Below are 21,303 nucleotides of genomic sequence, written 5' to 3'. Positions count from 1 at the left end.
ATGCTACTGAAAATCTGCCTCAAGGGACTAAGCATCGTAAGTGACCAAGCCTCACAGAGGGACTGTGCCACTACCACTCCCGGTGCCTGAAGCCCACGAAGCTGAGCCATCTGCTCCTCAGCACGCAAAACAGGGCCGACCTTCAGGAGCTCCCCGTTGTAGGAGCTGCTGGTAGCGTGTGCTAGAGGGGAAAACTTTACTTCATGCTTGTGGGTTTTTACATCACGCTCAAAAATACGTCTGCATCCCCATCTGTTTTTCACTATAAGACATTGATTTTTTGTGGCAAGGGGGGCATTAGTGTGGGGCAGAGACACCCCTATAGAACAAAAGCTGCTTAGAATTACCCAATACCATGTCATATAAAGACCGTTACCACCAATAACACAAAGATCAGTGTTGATTGCGGTCTGGTTTCTCTCTTTTTCCTTACTAGAGGCTCCAATCTTGACTCAAACATACAGATATTTACTTCCAACAATATGAAAATTGCCATGAGCAAAAGTACTTTGAGCCAGCAGTGGAAAAAAAAAAATGTTTCATTTTTTTAAACCAATACCACATGAAATGGAGAAAGCAAGAGAAGCAGTGCCAGGGTGATTAGCAGCATCCCTGGGAAAAGAGCACCCTTGGCTGCACAAGCTGGTTGAAACCTTCCCTGCCGTCACACCCAACAAGGAGACCTGTCTGCATCCAGAGGTCACTTGCTACCAGTTCTGCTGCACCAGGGACAGCAACAGTGCGAATTCCAGCAAAGCTCAATTCAGACAAAAAAGAAACCCCAACAGAAATAAAATTATCAAGTTGAACTAAGGTTCTTTTCCTAGGTTGACATGTCTCAACTGACAGCCTAATTCTGCCACTGACTGCACAAAGAGTTATAGAAAATGCCAGAATTTCACTCATTTTCTGGACGTTACTTGTAGTAGCAGGTGATTCTTAACAGAGATATCTGGTGCTTAATTGCAAAAGCAGTTTCACAGTTAATTTGTATGAACAAACAGGTAATTTCAAACAATCTTTTAAAGCTGAAATTCAATCTCGCAGACCAAAAGTCCAAAATTTCCAGAGCTACCCAGAAGGAAACATTGAAAAGAAGTCTGCTCACCTCCAGAACACTGGGGCTTTCTCCATCAGCTGCAGCCAGCATTGGCCCCAGCCCAGGCTCTACTTCAGGGACAGAAGAGCTGAGCACCACACAGCAACCAGAGCAAATACTGTGCAGAAGGGTGCACCTTGAAGGAGCTGCTGGTCTGGTACTTGGGAGATCTGGGTCTCCCTTCCACCGCTAGCGCTGCCATTCTTGCACGCTCTCAGCCAGCTGCACAATTAGTGCTTCTGTTAAAGAGAAAAGGAAAAAAGAAAAATCACATTTTGCTGGTCATCTTGGTTAGAGTGTAAGCCCCTTGCAGCGTGACTATCTTCCCCTGTGTGCTCTGCGCAGCCTGGATGGTCACCGTCAGCAAGGGGCTCCAAACGCAAATGCAGATGAGCAGTGGCTGCTGAGTAGCATGTATGTGTAGGCAGAGACACAGAAAGGGACACATTTCATTCTTTTTTTTCCCCCCCTCTTCAGGAAGGAAACAATATGATGAAGATCTGTTAATAAAATGTCAAAAGGAGGCCCAGTTACCATCACATCTTCTTGGAGACATTGCCATTCTCTTGTCTCCTGGTTTACAAGGATGGATGCTCCCACTCCCTGGGACACAGACTGCTTTCAGGCCCGCAGCTCGTTCCGTGCTGCACCAGAATGATGCTGACAGTACCAGAGCTTCTCTCATATTTGTCTCAACATCCTCTGCTGCCTCTTACACTAGAGTCCCTTTGGGCTGGGCTCCTCTTCCTTCAAGGTGGCTTGCCCCTTCCAATGTTGGAAAGGACGTTTCACTTTTTATTACTGAAGGAAGAAATACCTAGCTGCTGTAGCCCCTCCTTCAACCTGTCCTGCTCCCGCACGCTCAGCCTGGTGCACAGGCTCCCCTTCCCACACATTTTTGAATGCTTATGTGAAGCAAACAGAAACCCCAAGACTTCTGAGGTTGCACTGGGTCTGGCTCAGGACGAAGTCAAACCAGTGGATTAACAGCCATCAGGGAACCTCAGCCAGCCTTCAAATATAAAACCAACTACTTCCTGCGTGGCTGCGGAGCGCATGCCTGAGGGACAGTGCCCCTTTATACCCAGCCTGCTCCCAGCCGCGCTGCATGCGCTTGGGTCTCAAGAGCCCAATAAGCTTCATTCAGCAGGAGCAAAAATAGACAAAGATGAAATCAAATACCATGACATTTTCTCAATGTTTCTAGTCAAACAGAAAATTAAACAGGCTCAGTATTATTGCCAGAATGTTAATTTATGCACCACTTCAGGGAAAGCATACACAGAAGGTCAGGTTTAACACTGTTATTAGCTGTTCCACTCCTTCCTCCTAGAAATCCTTACAGAGATACTTTCCAACCAAAGGAGGAATATTTAACATCAGGAAGAGGTGGGTGAAGGGCTGGAGTTTTGTAAGGAAGAGGAAAGCAGGGACATTTCACATCACTTGCTGACAGGCAGACTGGGAAGGCACTGTCTACCTCAAAATTGTCTCAAACCTCTGCCCACTCATGCCACAGCCTCTGCATATAACGATGTTGTAGATATACTACAGTGATGGTTTTTGTTTTGTTTTTGTTATGACCCAGACACAATAAAATCCATTATCCTGTACCCACAAAGCAGGTAGTGGGAGAGTTTACCCTCTTCAAAGGTTGAATTAACAAAAGAAACAGTGAATTTGGATCCAAATTCTAATTATGCAAGGTAAAGGAGTAGACATTTCTGTATCATGCTCATTAAGGCACTGCAGGAAGGCAGGAGAAATGGCCAAAAGACAGTCGCTTACGAATGGCAGAACCTCTCCAAGTACAATCCTTGCCCCAGGCTTCTTGGGAACAATTTTTGTGACACATTTGTACATTTACGTGAACGTGGAAATTGCATACATCCTTTGAGCTGGAAGTATCCTCCTGCGGATCAACCCCCTGCTTTCACAAAATGCAGAACACTGTCTGCAACACAGAACTAGGGCTGGCTGCTCTGGCAATACGCATAGAGAAGAATTGTGCACAGAAAAGAGAAGAATTTGGAAAAAAAGTGTCAAATGCACTGCATCCACAAGGAACCAAACACCAGCTGCAGCTGGGATAATGAACCTCCAAAACCAACAGCACCATTAGTGGAAGAGGGAGCCCTCCTTTCCTGAAACCACACAGCACAGAGATCACGGTCATGGTTTTACCAGCTTACTGCGAACAACATCTGATGTGCACCTTCTCCACTGATCTGTGATAGACTTGACCCGATTTCAGGTTGCCTGAGTTTTCTGGCAACAAAAGAAGCTGCATAGGAAAAAATGGGCTGACTGCAGATGAAACATGAACCTGAAGCACTTGCTGGAATGAGCATTCATCATGTTCACGGAGAAGCAAGAGAGTTGAAGGCTGTGATGATTTTTACCAGTTTGAATGAGAAGGCGGCGTTGTGAATACCTCGCAAAATTTCTCTCCTGAATTCATATTTACCAGCCCTCGAAGTCTCTCTTTTGGAAGATCAAACATCCCAACTCCTTCCAACTAATTAAATGGATTTCCCTGGGAATAACTTGTAGCTGTCACCTCATCAGATGGCGTATTTTAATAAATGTTGGCTTTCTGGTGTTGAAGTGTCTGATTCCCACAGCATTTTGGTCAGACTATTTACCCTGTTTAGTACCCATCAGTCTAGTCTGCTAACAAAAGTTAGCAGCTCAGTGGAAAAACTTACGCCACCAGTTCAAGGCCCTGTTTCAGGATTTTTCACTGCTCCCTTCCTATCCTCCCATGCTGCACAAAGCAAGGCGTTTCTCAGAAACCTAAGCCAATGTGCCCCGAGAAACCTGTATGAGAGACAACAGTACCTGGCGATGTAATTCACACTTCATATTGTGCACCTGGAAACATTGGAAGGACTTTAAATTACACTTCACAGGTTTGGTAAACAGCTTCAGAGGCAGCCTTACGGTGCTGCGTTGCCTGGGGCTGGGCCACGCTGCAAGCCAGGATTTGCTGCTCTGCTCCAGTCTGACGCTAGCACTAAGTCTCTCTTCCTGAAGCACGCATCCACGGCGGCTGATGTTCCCGGGAACGCCTTTAGCTGAACAGCTCAGAGAGGCAGCAGAGGTGCTCATCCAACACTCAAGCACCCATACTGCCACCCCGGACTTTGAGCAGGCTCCGCTGCCGCTGGTACCAAGGCAGTGGCACCGTGGCTGTCTCCATCGGCAGCAGCTGGGTGCACGGTGAGAGCACGGATGCAGCCCAGGCTTGCTGAGCTCGCTGGGTCAGCACAGCACAGCGCGGGCTGTTACTGACTTGCAGGCTCCGGCCGTGACAGCCCACTCCTGATTACACACCATTTACCTCCAGCCACGTACAAGCCACATTCCACGTCCAATAAACCTTCACAGGTGCTTGTATCAACTAAACTACTAAAAACAGCTACTGCTGTTTCATCTTTGCTAGCAGATAAAGCCATGGGTCCCTGAAAGCCAGGTATTTAATATTCCTTTCCAGAAATCCTCAGAAACCCCAATTCTGAGAGCCAGGCTTTCCACTATCATCAAGTGGAATCATGGAATTGGCTGGAATCTTTCTACTGCTTGAAAACTTACTAGGTTCCTGCTCTGCCTGCAGGGGAGTTTGTGGTGTGTTGAGGATGTAATTACAGACCAAATAACAGCCTCACGGTGCAAATGCTTGTCAGGCAGAACCATCATTAGTTAATATTTCATTAGGATCTTCCCAATTTTCTTACTTTTTAGAAAACTGAAAATTTAGCATGTCACCAACATTCCTTATGTCTTTTTGGAGACTATCAACTGCTTTTGGACATATCAAGAAGCTTGGTGTTCCTTGGCTTTGTCTCAAGCCCCTTCCCAAATCAAACAACCACTGAATGAAAGCTGCAGCAACTTGACTAAGAGCTAATAAGAGTTTCCAGAAAAATTATTTCAGGAAAAGAAAACAACAAATACAATGAGCAAAAGAATCACAGAATCATTAAGGTTGGAAAAGACCTCAAAGATCATCTGGGCCAACCATCACCCTACTACCACTATCACCCAAACCATGTCCCCAAGCACCACGTCCAACCTTTCCTTGAACACCTCCAGGGACGGTGACTCCACCACCCCCCTGGGCAACCCGTCCCAATGCCTGACCATTCTGAGAAGAAATTTCTCCTAATTTCCAACACGAACTTCCCCTGGTGCAACTTGAGGCCATTCCCTCTTGTCCTGTCACTAATTACCTGGGAGGCTGACCCCCGCCTCACCAAAACCTCCTTTCAGGAACAATGATAATTTCTGAAGTCATTCACTAGAAAGGACTTAAAGTTGTCCTGATACGTCCCAGAGCTGTCAGCAGCGCCACTACTGCGGGTGACAGAAAAGACAGCTCAAGACAAACCAGCTGCAGGAAAAGAGCCACCTGCTGAAAAACTCTTCATTTACTGTTTAAAATCAGTAATGTGCTGAACCAGTGATGTAGTTTTCAGTCCTTTTAGAAAGAAGGAGACCAAAGTGTAGAACGGAACCACAAGGGAGGTGATAACCTGGACTGAAACAACCAGTGGGCCTCTTGGGAGCACCCATGTCCTGCCCTGGCAACACAACTGTGGAGCAAGCACACCTGGTAACTCGTACCACTTCACTACCGGCAGAATACTTATGCCCAAATACCCTGCGTTATCACATGCAGCTGTGCCCAAGCCTTGGGACACGTCTGGTGACATTGCATTTGCTTCCCAGAGGGACTTGGAGGATGCAGTTCCCTGCCAGGAGCTTTTTAGGGCTATCACGAACCAAACACCAACTTCTCACACATAGCCAGCGCCACAATAAGAAATATTTCACAATAAGAAATATTACCACAGTCTTGCAGTACGAGTAGCCAACACACTGAGGTCACTTTGGGTGACACTTGCAATGCCGCCAGAGATAACAACTCTGCAGACACTTGCTCGGGGTTTGAGTAGGAGCCAGACTTTTTAAGGTTTCTTGCGAGAAAGTGTTTCTACGCATGCAACACCAGAGGCCACCTAAACAAGGCACAATAGTTGAGTTAAATAGAACGTTTAAATGAAGGAGGCTTAGGGCACAGCAAGAGAAAAGAGGCCCAAATGGAAGAGCTCTGATAAACTTGCAAGGCACAGAAGAGGCCATGAAAGACACTAGATTACTTGCATGACCAAGAGGTCAATCTTAAGAAGTGTTTTATCTTCAACTAGCTTTTCAGAAGTGAACTTTCTGTTAAATAACTTGGCTCTCTCTTCCACTTTGCTGTCTTCTCCCCCAAACCAATATGAACATAATATGGCTAAGTCTTCTAGCTCTCCTTCTAACAGCTGAGGTGCATCACCAGGGACATAAACAGAACACACAGGTCCCTCTGTTAGCGAAAACCAGGCTAATAAATTGTTCTCACACAAGACAAACTTAGAGAGCAACTTTTTTCAGGTTAAGTGGGGTTAACGGTTGGATGAGATGCACATTCCAGTGTGATTTCACTGCTGAAATGGAGCCATCCCTGGGGTGGAGCCCTGCAGCTGCTGGTAGCCCACATTTTGCTCAATATATCCAAAGAAAGAATCATGCAAGTAATCAAACAAAACAGCTGAGGATACATCAGCAGGAGGGTAGGATGCTGAGGTGAAGCATTCTTGTTCTTGCTACATACACCAAGTGACTTCTGCTTTCCCCGAGAAGCGGTATTTTTCCAGCCACACTGGCTGTCAGCGGGAAGGAGGAGGACAGGCAGCAGGCTGGTGGCACCAGTGCAGAGGGAAGCTCTCCATCAGCAACCTGTGGTGCCCGTCCTGCCCTTCACTTGTGCTCCTCTCCCCCATGGGCTGCGTGGCAAGGGACCGCGACTGCGGAGCAGGGAGCTCTGAGGAACGTCAACGCCTGCTAAGATTCAGCTGGCAGCTGCCGAGGCAAGAGAGATGCCCTTCCCCTTGGCATCTCCCAGGAGGTGGCCGGGCAGCTGATAGCTGTACAGTGCTATCAGACACGCAGCAAGACACCAGCTACTAATTTCTCACGTTTTTTCCCCAATCTCCTCTACTCACGCCTTGCCAGCTTGCTTCACCCTTAGCAGGCTGAAACCATTTCATATCCTGCTGGCTTTATTCCAGCTGTCTTGACACAACACAGCTTCTCCTATTTCTAATCACACATTTCCTGGCATTATCCCCACTGGAAACCTCCAGTTCTGATAACGTTCGATGACCTTTCCCTTATTATTTCCCCACGGCGCTCTTCGGTCTCTGATAGGTTCTAAAATTGGGATTTGCCTTCCTGGAAAGCCAGACACTCAGGGTGAGTGACTCACGAGCCTTGGCATGCAGCTCCCGCAGCCAGGGACACAAAGGCAGCACCTTCCCCCACATATAGTGGAGCTAACAGTAGGAAGTATTATTTTGCAGGGCTGTGCTCAGTGATTTCCTAGAAAAGCAACAAAAATGCCACATGTGTTTGTGTTTCCATGTGAATTCAGCACAAGGAAATCCACACAGGCCACATGCAGTTTAGAAATTGTAGGTGTTAGGAGCCTCGTGTCTGCATAATGTCTTGCCTTTGGTATGCAGTAAACATTCCACATCTTTAGGGGAAACTCCCACATAGCCAGGAGAAGGAGGACTTTTAAAACCCAAGATCCTAACTTCAGCACAAAGGCACGAGCAGACAATAAATTTTACATCTGCTGAGGGAGCGTCCAATTTCACTCCATTATTTTGATACGCTACTTTAGTGGAACGATTATGCAAGAGCAATCACGGACAAAAAAATAATGAAGAGCTCTGAAGACAGAAGGATGTCTTAGAGGTAAGGCATCGACAGAGACCCGTGAGACCCAGCCCTGCCGGCCATCAGGCCACACTGCAGAAGTCAAGGGGGCCAGATTCTCACTGAGCCTTGCAGCTCACAACCAGAGCCTTGTTCAGAAAGAAAAGGCAGCTCTTATCTCAGTACCAAAAAATCAACAGCCACTCAGAGCATGATGCTAAGCAGTTGCTAAATCACATCCTCCACATCTGAGGGATGCTGACGGGTACTGCCTCTCTGGGATACATTTCTACCTGCCACCTGGGGTCACCAGCACGTGTTTCCTTGTCCCTCTGCTGTCCTTCTCTGCGATGGGGACTGATGTCCTAATTTTCCTTTGTTTGTTTCCCACTTTATATTTGATTTTAAGGGATCATTTTCTAAATAAAGAATTCTAGTTCAAAATGCAGAATGCTTCAACCCGGAAGCCAGAGAAAACGGAAAGCATTTGAACCTAAGCACAAATGTCACAACCAAGTCAGCTCAGGCGAACACCAGAGTACATGTGCACAGCTGCACACACCTTATCCCCACCTGTCCCCAACAGGCAGAACAACTGCAGGAGCTACAGGAGCTCTGAGGCCACCGGGAACATATCAGAGCATCTCCATCTCCAGCTTTCCCAGGTGCACAGACAACCCAGGCACTTCACACCAGGGAGAGAGAAAAACCACCACAATTTCCACTACAGATTTACTGGGGGGGGGGGGGGGGGAGAGCTTACACAATTCAACACCCCTCTGAAGGAAGAGTCATGTGGAGAAACATTATTTGAAAGGGAAAAAATAAAAGAGCCATGAGGTCATTTATATTGATTCCAGGCTGAACCTTGTAGATTAATTATGGGGGAAAAATAGGTATTGACAGCTGGATGTTGACTCTAAGCCGGTTATTAGAACAAGGCAGGTCAAGTGTGATCTTTAGAGGAAACAGCTTCTGATAGGGTCCTGGCGCTACGTTTCTTAGGTAACTGGACTCCATCCAAACCATCTGGCTCTTCTGCATTTCATGCTAACAAAGAGTACTTCACAAAGCCTGGAAGAAAATCCTGTACAAGAAAGGTAAGAATCACGCTCAGAAATGTGCCATCCAGGAGGTATTTGATAGATTTTAGGAAGACTGGAGTTAGAAGAAGGAAGGTAGGGAAAGAAAAAAGATGCAGAAATGTTGATACCTGAGAAAAAACAAGACAGTCCCTGCATTGTCATATGTGGTTTTGCATTATTTGATCTTACTGAAGCTGAAAGCCTCTTTCTCGGGGGGGCAGAGAACAGCAGACTCAGAACCACAGCTCCTGAGGCTGCGTCTTGGCTCATCTGAGGAGAGCAGCCCGAGCAGGTAGCTTGCCTGCCTGCTTTCCACCAGGACAAGTTAAGAGCTTTTTAAACCCAAACACAGTGGTGGTTTCCTCTTATACAGAGATGCCCAAGCAAAATCACCCCAGCCCAGATCACAGCTTGCTCAGCCATCAGGCAAAAATATGGGACTTCAAAGTTCCAGTGCCTCCTTCCACTTAATCCACTGGATTTAATCTCAGTTGCTAAAGCTAAACTGGACTCATAGAGATGTCCATCATGAGGCACAGGAATGTGACTGTGTCCTTCACATCTACTCATTTGTAGCAGGATCAGCACACGGACTCTGAGTCTGCGATGACAAACCTGTGCAAAACTGACAGCTACAGAATATTTGGCAGTGAAAAGGCATAACCAGGGTTCTCAGCAGATGCTCCTAATCTGCTCTCCAAGGCAGGTGGGAGCTTATTGACAAATTCCTTGAGTTCAGCTGGGTGCCAGAGAGTTTTCTCCCATCTCAGTTCAGCCAAGTGGTTTGTCACTGCCTACATGGCTGTTCTGGGAGGGTACTGGGAACCCCTGGTCAGTACTGGGGTGGTCTCAGCAGTACTGGGCACTCTGAGAGGGTGCTAGGGGTGCTCTAAGCAGTACTGGGAGGCACTGGGAGAGTACTGTGTGAACAGGATGGGTCTCCTCTTTGCCAGCAAGGCATAGGGACAAACAACAGTGGAACACAGCAAAGTGATTGACCTTTGGCAGCTTTTAGTCCTCCTATGATACCTCATGTGTGTCAGAGCTCATCCGTGTTCACCCAGGTCCCTACAAGCGCTGCCCCTGCAGCAGCTGCTCCCATGCAGAGAACCCACCAGCTCACTGAGCCCCCCACCTCGGCCTGGTCCCAAAGGGGAAGCAGGAGCCTGCAGCAGAGGGGTGGGCAGGACAAGGTGTGGGTGCTCCAAGTCAGCCACAGGGTTTGTTCAGCAGCATGGGAACCTCTCCAGTCCTCCATCCAGGAGACACAGCACCCGGCTGTGTCTTTGCATGCATTTTAAGCTGCAAATGCAAACAAACAAAAGCATGCAATAGCACCTTCCATACCTAACGGTTACTCTTGGAGTTTTCAGTTCTCATCACCTTGGGGACCTTTTACCGAACTGTGGACCCCCACATTACACCACAGGGCTGGGTTAAGCAAACAGCTCCGACCCTGCTGCCAAGCTTCTCTTTCCTTTTTCTACTCTTCCAACAATGTCAGGGTTCCATTCCGCTCTGCCAGCATCCAGCACCCTGTACGCAAGCTGCAAATTGCTGTCATCTAAAGAAACGAAAGGCCAATGGACCATTTTAGCAAAGATACAGCCAACAAACACCTAGCTATGGGGCTGTGCTCCTCCAGGACCTTGGTGCAGCTCCATACTGATGCTGCCCAGGTAGAGCTCTCAAACACACATCACCACTGTTTCTCTCCCTCCCATGTCCCAGCTTCTCCCTTGGTTTTAGTCTCAGCAAAACAACTTCTCTGCTACTCGCTTTCAGCATGAGCTCCATACATAACTCAATTTCTTCCACCTCACCCGGAGCAAGGTCAAAACGCAAAGGAAAAGGTTTTTGCCTCATCCAGGAGCTTTCTCTTGGGAACAGATGAGTGGTCCTAAAGATGCTGGAAGAAAGCGAACAGCGATGAAAGCTCAGCACCTCCTGACCAGATGGCATGGCGCTTTGCTTCCTCTCATCCAGCTTCTCTGAGAAACAGAGGGGCTGATACCATGAAAGGCAACTTCTCCCCGTCTCCCCTCATACTGCTAATGATCTGACTGCAGCTTTCAGAAGCACCTAGGGAACGCGTGCGCCCAATTTCTAATGGGAATAAAGCATCAAAAGCCCCTTTGGCTGTGTCACCACAATGGCCCATATGCAGCCTGACATAAAGAAATAACAGCTATTTACAGAGTGGTATAAGGATCAAGTTAATGCTATAAATATTTCCAAACACTGTTGAAACTTTAATTAATCCACTCTGACAGCAGCTCACTGTGGCAAATAAAGCTTGTCCTTTCTGTGGTGGTGGTGGTAGGGTTAGAGCAGAGATTTTAATACATGCTGCAGCTTCTCCTGATACTGGCTCTGAAGAGTGTCAGTGCCGTTGCTGACCACCCCTGGGGATGGACCAGATTCCAGTATGAGGGCTGATATAAAAATCAAAAGCCCTCAATTTGATACTTTTTAAGGAGGGGATGGGGACCTGGCCCTCATCACAAGGCAGAAGCAGCCCCAGAGAGTGTAATGACCACAGTTACCTTCTACCGATAGGAAGCAGCTATTTAATCACAGCCAATTATTCTGAAACAAGTCTAATTTTGCACTTTCACATTTTACAGCCATGATTAAAAGGTGAGAGAGACCAACACCACATAACAGGCTCCTGAACTCAGCCAAAAATATGGGATACAGTAGCTGATTGCAGGAAATAGTTTTCTATGGACACCTCACATTGGCTCTCAAAATTATTTTGGTCCATGATAAAAACCAAGCAGGATGGCTCAGCCATCCTGTAATTACTCTCATGATCTTCTATGAAAGAGGTGGTTAAAAAAAAAAAGTCAGCATGTTGCATCTTCATTTGTGTATTTTTAGGTTTTCAGTTACAACTATGTATGTAACTATGTATGGGATCAGCCTATTCTCTAGGTGTAAAGATAGAAAAAGAGTGACCACCTTTCCACCCAACCAAATATTGTATATATCTGAATATTTGTATGTAAGCACATAAGGATTGAAGTACAAAGCATCATACATGCTGTACACCAGCTGGCATCAGCTTCTCCCTCTTCAGCTGACTACTGCACACCTCTGGAGCATCCTGCTACCCAAGGGTGACTGCCTCCACTCTTGAAGAATCATAGAATGATTCATGTTGGAAAAGACCTCCAGGATCATCTGGTCCAGCCATCACCCTACTACCAATGTCACCCACTAAACCACGTCCCCAAGCACCACGTCCAACCTTTCCTTAAACACCCCCAGGGACGGTGACTCCACCACCTCCCTGGGCAACCCGTCCCAATGCCTGACCGCTCTTTCTGAGAAGAAATGTCTCCTCATTTCCAACCTGAACCTCCCCTAGCACAACTTGAGGCCATTCCCCCTAATCCTATCACTAGTTACCTCTGAGAAGAGGCCAACCCCCAGCTCCCCACACCTTCCTTTCAGGTAGCTGCAGAGTGCAGTAAGGTCTCCCCTGAGCCTCCTCTTCTCCAGTCTAAACACCCCCAGTGCCCTCAACTGCTTCTCACAGGACTTGTGTCCCAGGCCCTTCACCAGCTTCGTAGCCCTTCTCTGGACACGCTCCAGGGCCTCGATGTCCTTGTAGCGAGGGGCCCAAAGCTGAACACAGCACTCGAGGTGTGGCCTCACCAGAGCAGAGCACGGGGACGATCACCTCCCTGGTGTGCTGGCTGCACTATTCCTGACACAAGCCAGGATGCCGTTGGCCTTTTTGACCACCTGGGCACGCTGCCGGCTTGTGTTCAGGTGAGCATCAAACAGCACCCCCAGATCCTTTTCCTCTGCACAGCTTTCCAGCCACTCTGCCCCCAGCCTGTAGCGCTGTGTGGGGTTGTTGTGGCCAAAGTGCGGGACCCGGCACTTGGCCGTGTTGAACCTCATCCCATTGCCCTCTGCCCATCGACCCATCCTGTCCAGGTCCCTCTGCGGGGCCTTCCCACCCTCTGGCAGATCAACGCTTCCCCCAGCCTGGTATCATCTGTAAACTTACTGAGGATGCACTCGATTCCCTCATCCAAGTCATCAATAAAGATATTAAAGAGGATGGGCCCCAACACCGACCCCTGGGGAACACCACTCATGACTGGTTGCCAGCTGGATTTCACCACCGCTCTCTGGGCCTGGCCATGCAGCCAGTTTTTAACCCAGCAGCGTGTATCTGTCCAAGCCAGGGGCTGCCAGCTTCTCCAGGAGAATACCGTGACAGGCACCACACACACCAACCAACAGTCCCCCCCGCTTCCTTGGGGGCCAACCCCGCAGTCCTACTCCAGAGCACTTGTTCAAGGCAAGAAAGGAAAAAGTGGCAGAAAAAGAGATAAGATATGAAGGGTGGTGTTAGGCAATAAGCCCTCAGTAGCTATAGGCTGGCTAAGGACTGCACCTTCTGTTTTATTTGAGCTCAGGTATGCAAGCCCATGGGACTGGGTCCCCTTAAAATAAAGGTCCCACTTCATCTTTTTGGAAAACAACCTCCAGACCATCCTGAGTGCCATTATTTCACAGTGGCTCACCGCACAGATTGCCAGCAAATCTCAACATTTATGGTGAGGGATCCCCCTCTGAACCACGAGAAGGCAGCTCTCACCGTGGCAGGGACTGCCAGGGGTCTGCAGTCCTTCTGTATGCCCCCTGAGCTGTAGGGCTGCAAGCTGAGTATGACTGCAGTTGATGAACGCAGGCTGGAGGATCCACTGAGCTTGGGTTGGGTGCCTAAAATTAGAGGCAGTGAATGTGGCTACACCGCAGGCCTACTGCACAGCCCAGGGTGAACACCTGCCCAGACAAGTCACCTCTAATAGTCTTCCCTTTTGACCCAAACTGACTCGTGTTTCTCACAAGCCTGCCGTTATCTCCATTTCCTTGGGAAAATTACAGACAGGAGCCCCAACCAGCACAGGGCCGGGTGGCACCCAGCGCTGCCCCACGCGAGGCTGGTGAGACACCTACCGCTGGGGATGGTTGCTGCTAGGTTTGGGTAGGTGCAGAAAGGATGGGAGGTGTTTCTGCAGCAGTAACTTCAGAGCAAGTTCATTCCTCTGAGCCCAGACCAAGGTCTAGGCTACAGACAAGGCTTTCAGTCCCCTTCTCCACCACCTCCTGGGAGCCCTGTGGCCACCACAAGCCTCACAGCCACCATGTGGGCTGTTGTGGCCCCTGCACTCAGCTGTCCCCAGAACCTGCTGCAGATCTACCAGACAGACAGGTGAGGAAACCTCCTATTTTAAACAAAACCATCATCCAACAAATGTACCAAAACACTTTTCTTAAACATTCACAAAAAAAAGTTCCAAAATGCTTGTTTTGACATTTCTGAAATGAGTCACCAGGAATACTTTGGGGTATTTATAAAATCTGTGTTTAAATGAAGGGGTATAAATAGAGTTTAGGTTTTTATTTAAAGTGAAGACGGGGGAAAGGAGCTGAGATTTCTTGTTTGGTTGTTGTTGGGTGGTTTTTGGAGGAAGTTTTTCCTGAACCTGGATACAATCTCAAAACAAGACACAGATATCAACTCTTAAAATTTTCCACAGACAGAAAATACTTTTCCTGAGCATCCCTAGTCACCACATCCATTGCTTACATTTCCCCATCAAAACTGTCATGTATCAAGCAAGCTTACATTCCCAGTCAGCAAATTAAGGCTGCAGAGGCCTGGATTTAAGGAAAAAACACACACACAAAAAAACCCAACATGCTAACAGTTACAAGCAACAAAACCCCAATGGAACAGAGTCTGGAAAGTTCAACATCAGCCTGGCCAAGAGCTTTCCCCCTGTGTAACATTTTTGGAGCAGACGAGCCAGTAAACAGCATACCAGGCTGATGTGCACCATATGACAGAAACCTGCAAGGAGAGCGCTCCCCCAGCCTCAGCCTGCAGGGCCACGGACACAGCAGAGTGGGCAGGATGGGCCCTCAGCTTGGTCCTGTGAAGTTCAGTTCTCCTTTGTGAGAGGAGTTGTGGGGCTGGGAGAGGGGAATGCACCCATCCTGCTGTGAGGGCATCTTGTGAAGGACACTTGTCCTTCATCTTCTTCCCTTCACAGGCCACTTCAGCCTGAAACCACCGACAAGAAGCTGTCCAAGTGGACAGGACTAGGAGACCCCACGCAGGCTCCACACCACCACCCGGTGAAGATAGCCAGCTGGGCACTAGGGTCACCACTGCAAGCCCAGGGAGGCTCACCGTGCTTTGGTCTGCCATGGGCTTTGTTTTGATGCGAAACCAAGGCCCAACTTGCCTGACGGATTTTGGATCCTGTAGGTCTAGCAGGTGCACGTTGGCTGCTCAGATGGCTGCTCACTAGCAGATAGCTGCTCACCCCACCCGTCAGATGGGCACCACAGGTCTCCGAGCAAGTACATCTGCTCTGAACACGGCCAACTGCCTTTCTCAGGCTGGTGGTCTCTGAATGGCGTACAGAAACCAACACCAATTTATGGTAGTCAAAGCCAATCTGTCTGCAGAAGTAACCTCATTATCTGTGACAAGCTGAACTCCAGCGCCCAGTAATGCTTTCGGGGGAATAACTGAAGGATATGGCTTATCTTGCTGCTTCCATGTGGCGATTGTAAATCCAGTTGGCTGGATTATTATCTGTCAGCTGGCTCTCTGGAGGTGAACGGGTGGGATATTGTGAGGAGTATCAGCTGGGAATACAGATTTAGCTCCAGAGCAGCAAGCAAGCATTTGGGCTGTGTTGTCTCCAGGCTTGGAGTGGTTTCAGCCAATCCCCCAAACCAGTAGGAAGTGTCAGAGTCCAGCCCAGTGGAGAAGGCAAACATCTGAGTAAAGCAGTCCCAGGAATTGAGGCAAAAGGACTGCATGGCTGGTGTTAGAGTAGGGCAGGAAACAATGTTATCATCTGAGGAGAACGTGGTATTTTGCAATGTTCTCCTGTCCAAGATCAGTGAAAAAAGTCTTAAGAGTTTCTGGCAAACCAAGTTAAAAAAAAAAAGTCTTAGTTTAAGCATTCAATCTGCACTGATGTCTCTGCCAGTCCTCCTTCCCCTCCCTAGTTTGCTTTTAAATTTAAAGGACAGAAGAGCCATTTTTTTTAATTGCAGTTTTCCATTTTTCTAGGCATTAAGCACCACAAAGACAGAAGGCCAACCAGTCCTGACTCCCGCAGGCATCTCCCTACCCAGCTCCCCACCCGCTTCCATTGAGGGTCACAGCCATCACTTCTGTACCAGCTTTTGGCAGTCAGTCTTCCCCTCCCTGCTGCTCAGCAAGGGAATAACCAGCTTGAAAAACCACTCACGTGATAAACACGCAGGAACCATGGGCTTTCTGCTGAAACAAAGCCAGACACGTAGGATCTGTGATGCAGCCCAAAATTACCCCATAGCTGCGTATTTGCAGCTTTGCTGCTGCACCCTAATCCAGAGGCCCCCCAGCTATGGTGACTGAGTGCCTACGGGACCAGGTGAGGAGCTTAATGAATTCATGGCCAAACAAGTGAAACGCTGTGTGTGGAGCAGACAGGCCCAGGGGAGGTCCTGAGCTGCTGACATTAAACAAATCCCTCACCCTTACCTCTTTCTTGTGCCACATTTCTGCAAGCTTCTGACAATCTTCATATGAACACAACAGTGCTCACATCATTTCCAGACGACTCCCATTTCCACTACCAGACTCAGGCTATTTCTTCTATAGCTCCAGATCAATAAACCTCAGCGAGGAGACACGAGCCACCTATATTTCCATTAAATAAATACATATGGAAGCATTATGTGTTTCTTCAAAGAAGGGAAATAGCCCTCTTGCACTGCACTACAGAAGACACACCAAAAGCTGAACACGAGATGGGTCAAGGACAATGACCAGCAGCTGGGGAGGAGGGAGACCTGCAGAGCCAAGCCCCATGCCCCACGCACACGGGGCAGCGCAGCTCCATCACTGCCGGGGAAGAACACCCACTTCTGCAGGCGGTAACTAGCAAAAGGAGGCAACGAGCAGCAAACAGCAGGATGCATGCAGAGGCTGGCAGGAGTGGCCAAGGCAGAAGCTGGTGCTGCAAAGCCTGGGAGATGAGTAGGTGAGCAGGGTAAGGTGGGGAAGGGGACAACTGCTTAGATACGGCTCATGGGGATGGCAGGAGGCTGAGGAAAGATGCCAGACCCTACGATTTAGCAAAGAAATGCTCTTGCAAGAGAGGGGCACTCACAAACGTGTCTTGTTAAGGAAATACATATACATACGTATAAATCACAGTTCAATCCTTTGCAGAAATAATGTGAATTGCTAACTTTCCTCTGTTTGTTCAGTGACAGCCAGACTGACAGACAACAGCAGACAGACAACCTGAAATCAGGGAGGCCACTCAGCATGCTACCAATGCTTGTGCTCTTTCCATTAAAGTCCCGGGGCTGGGGCTTTTACAGTAGCAACTTCTCTATAAAGAAAACAAATTGCTCTTCATCACAAAGAGACAAAACTTCAATGTATTCATCCTAAAGATTAGTCACAGTAAGACAAAAATAAATTCAAAGCTGGTGGCTGCTGAGAGCCCCAGCTCAAGGCTGCTAGGTCCCTGAGAGCTGCTGCAGTTGGAACAGAAATTAGGAAGACACGCGTTTGACCTAGAAATACATTTTACTCTTTCTTGCACATAGTCCCAAGCCTCCAGAAAGAAATGCAATGCTGTGAAATGGCCGTTCTCACCCCAGCCCTGCTCCGGATGACCTACAAGCAGGTTGCCATCGGTGCAATGGGAAGGGGAGCAGGTGCTACAAAGGCTACAGAAATGCACCAGGGCTAAAATCCAGCAAGCACCAAAGAACACTGCTGGACCGGGACTCCTGACCTCCTCTCCACAAGCCCTGCCGCCAGAGTAGCCTTTTCCAAATGAGATTTCCGCCCTATTCATTTCGACAGCACAGCCTGCACCCTTGGGAAAAAGAAAGAAAGAAAGAAAGAGCAGGAAGATCAAAGCTCTGCAAGTCTGTAATATTTTATTAGTCCCTTCCATCTGTCACGCACCGATGAATCATTTGGAATTAAGCCCCCTCCTGAGAACCGCTACCTTTTCGTGGCTGACTTCGGCTTGCAAGCAGCCTTTATCGGTTTTTCGTTCTGTCTGAATGAGTTTCAGCTCCTCATTCACAAACCAGCCCCTGCTCCTTGAATCGGAGGGTGAGGGAAGGGGAGGGAAGGAGGAGGATCGCACTGCACTTGTCATCTCTTTCACATTCCGCTCGGTGCCTTCTGCATCAATGGAGACCTCGGGAATCCGCGGGCTTTGTTCTCCTCTGTGTGTGTGGGGGGGTTCCTGCTGAAAGAGCAGGTAGCAGCAATAACCCTGGGCAAACAATAACCCAAATCCATCTGCTGGTGCAAGAGAAAGATGCGACATGCTGCTTTAGGAGAAAGGGGGAGCGGGGGAGAGCCAGATTTCCTGAACACCCCTGAATAAGGCAGAGCAGAGGGAGATTTTTATAACGGGGATAATTGCCTTGTTCTGCTACCACTGCGATGCAAATGGAGGAATTTGAAAAGGGTTATTGCACAGTCTGCCTATGGATAAGCTCCAGAAGATGCTGTGCGATGGAAGTGGAAGGACCCCCACGCATCTGCAGCCCTTCCCCCTCCAAGGCACTGCCGCAAACGCGGTTCTGCCTTCTGCAGCTCTCAGGGCTCTCCTCCTTCACAAGGGTACAGCAGGTACAGACCACAACAGCCCAGACTTTTATCATCAGTTATCTTGCCATTTTTTAAAGGGTGCCCAACAGGAAGCGTCTTAAAAATGGTCACATTTGTATTGAACACCCACCTACCTCCATTTAAAAAAATAAATCAGCTCCCACTTGGTGGAACCCACTAAACCATGCAAAAATCACTCTCACAATTCACCTGGTTTTAGCAGGTTTTAACCTTGTCTCATTGGAATTGAGCCCCTTGCCTGAACGCAGGCTTGAGCAAACCAGTAGAACGCTTTGCACCGAAGCCTCTCCCCAGAGGCTCAAAGACAGCAGACCCAGGGCAGCACGCCGCGGGGCCGCGTGCCATCTGCTCCACCAAGTCCTGCTCCCAGCGCCCTGGGCCTGGACCGCCCACGGCACAGCAGGACCTCATTCTGGGTAAGGACTCGAGCACAGAACCAAACTATTTGGGCAACCTCTTCATCTACATATAAAATGCAAGGTGAGGCACAACGAGCTGGAATTGCTACCTGTGACCTCCACATCCAGAAGAGAAAGGAAGAGCTGGTAATCAGTTAGGGGTAAAACACAAGTTTTCCTCATACCATCCCAGGAGGGGAACGTTTCCCTGTATTCAATGGGGCACTAAAACCAAAGCACACCCTTGGGACATCCCTCCTTTCCTGGGAGGTGTTTCACTCATCAGCAAGATGGTCCCTGCTGCTCATCCCTTGGGCAACCTGGCCTGCGTACCCAGCCACCACGCAGCTGTGTCCCAGGAAAGGCAGGGAACCAGGCAGGGAGCAAAGAAGGATTTTGAAGCCAGCATGCTCCTGAGGTCTGTCTTCCCTAAAGCAGGATTTTTTTTTCCTTTCTCTATTATCCACATTGCATTCAGAGGATGCATGAAAGCTCCAGAGCTGCTCCAGGTGGCCTGTTTTGCCACAGGTATTTACTGAAACTGGTGCTTCTGGATTGCTTAGCAAACACAGCAAGCCATTCACCACTTACTGCTTCACAAAACTGCCTAACAAGCTTTCAGAAATGAATGCTGCTGCCATCACCATCATCGTGAACCTACATTCAGCTTTACAGAACAGCAGCACTGTGAGTGTTCATGCCCTCTTACCACAAGGGATCTGAACAGTTCCTGCTACGCCAACAGGGAGGAAAGAACAGGAAAGCAAAGGTGCTTGGCTGAGGCTGCTGCCCGTGAAACAAGCAGCAGTGCTTGGTAGAGGTCCTCTGCTCCCAACCTTCAAGCCGGTACCCTCCCCACCAGATCATACCAAGGTATCCAGATTTTGAGGCCTGCCTATTACTTCAGTGAAAAACAAGCAAGGACGCTCATGCAAGCTTGCTGTCTCCTGTAGATCTCAGGACAGCACTTTGAGCCATAATGCAAGACAGAAGAATAATTTTAAAACTACCTCCAACCTACAGTGCGCCAGCCGCAGTCTCATCTCAGAAGAATAGCTGGCTGGCCTGAACGTCGGAGTGGATTATTGTCCTGAGGGTGCAAAGTCAGAGATGAGGCTGCTGCGCATCATTAAACAAATGGAGAGACAGCCCCAGAGGCTCAGACACAGCCTGACACTTGCTGGCTCTGTGAAAGCTTGTTCCAGGAGCAGGAGGGGCTCCGGAGCGCTCTGTGGAAGGAAAAGATGCAGTCATGGGCCGCAGCCTCAGAGACTTGAGCTGATGATGGAAAACAGAAGCAGGAAGGGAACAAGCACGCTTGAATGCTTTGCAGGTTCAGAGCAAAGCCAAACTGCCCCAATGGGCTTGCAGGGCCTTAGGTAGAAGCTCTTTGCTGCAAGCTCTCCCCCCCCAACACCTGACATGAAATCTGATGGGAAATGGCTGCAGCCATTCCTGATGGAGCGCATCCCGAGCTGCCACAACACACTGCTGCCCCCCTTCCTTCCACCATACGCTTGGCTGACAGCAAGAACTCTGAGCACAAACACACGCAGGACGGCATCTCCCTGCAACCGCTCATCTCCAGTTCTCAGCATCACAGGAACTTCAGCCCATGGGCACTGAGCTCTGTCCTTCCCTCAGCCTCTTGTCTGCTTCTGACTCCTGCTGCCCACCTCGGGTGGAAGACGAGGTGCCTCCACGGCCCGACCAGCTAAACTTTTCAACGCTGCTTGGGATGCAGCTGATGAATCTAGTCCTACTGCAACAACCCCTTCCTTGCTCTCATTTCACTGGGTTGCTGCTGCTTTGTGTTTGCCTAATGAAGTTAATGAAAATAACTTACACAGACAGATGTAGTCTCACACAAGAGGGCACAAGTCATTCGATCAAGCCTGCTAAGAGGACCAAGCTTGTTCTTTCCAAGTGTCTCCCATCTCTCTGGAGCTCCTAGGTCCTGCAGCTGCTTTGTAGGTCTCTGCCTCTGCACTACCCAAAGGCGCAACCCAAACAAGAAGAGAGGAGGCAGGTTCTTCCTCCTGTGTAGTCACGTCTATCAACATTCCCAAGAAGGCAGTCGACTTTGTTGTGAGGATTAGGCTAGAAGACCTCCAGAAGCCCCTTCCAATCCGGAAGTTTCTGTTTCTATGACATTCTAGAATTAACACCAAATTGGCAGGAAAACAAATACCAGTGCCTACACAGTTTTTATTTCACTTCTGATTACGAGTCATTAGTTAGAATCTTTCT

At 48.7% G+C, this 21,303-nt stretch overlaps 1 protein-coding gene across 1 annotated transcript in view; it reads right to left on the bottom strand.

The window, feature by feature from the left end:
- The window catches only part of LOC310880476 (uncharacterized protein), a 300,941-nt gene that overhangs the window by 125,070 nt on the left and 154,568 nt on the right, over window positions 1–21,303 (bottom strand). The window contains exon 17 of the mRNA XM_083796312.1: window positions 1,109–1,338. The gene's annotated coding sequence lies outside the window, so the exon portion shown is untranslated. The remainder of the gene's footprint in view (window positions 1–1,108; window positions 1,339–21,303) is intronic.

This window comes from Anser anser, assembly GCF_964211835.1.
Source record: "Anser anser genome assembly, chromosome: 12".
Classification (NCBI taxonomy): Eukaryota; Metazoa; Chordata; class Aves; order Anseriformes; family Anatidae; genus Anser; species Anser anser.
Note: the sequence above shows the minus strand (reverse complement) of the source record. Positions and strands in the feature narration are given on the sequence as shown.